Here is a 325-nt window from a genome sequence, read left to right as displayed (position 1 = left end):
TGCAGGATGAAACACTCAGAATGAAACATTCAAATAATTTCTCCTCTAAATTGAAGCCAAAAAATAAGATAGACTTGGAAGTCATCGAGGTTCTCCTCTGGATCCATGACATCCCCTAGTTCCTACTCCTTTGGATTCTACAATAAAAATGTTCCAAATTTGAACCATTCCCCTTTCACACCTCTTTGTCCGATTTCATTGAAAAGTCCTTTCCTTTAAATTCCTTGAAGATAATATTTCTTAATTTAATTTTTCTCGAGATAATTTTTCTCGAGAGTCTTCTTAGATGACTTCGATAATTTAAAATGTAATTAACTGTAGGGGC

This window comes from Phalaenopsis equestris, unplaced genomic scaffold, assembly GCF_001263595.1.
Source record: "Phalaenopsis equestris unplaced genomic scaffold, ASM126359v1 Scaffold000019, whole genome shotgun sequence".
Lineage (NCBI taxonomy): Eukaryota > Viridiplantae > Streptophyta > Magnoliopsida > Asparagales > Orchidaceae > Phalaenopsis > Phalaenopsis equestris.
Note: the sequence above shows the minus strand (reverse complement) of the source record.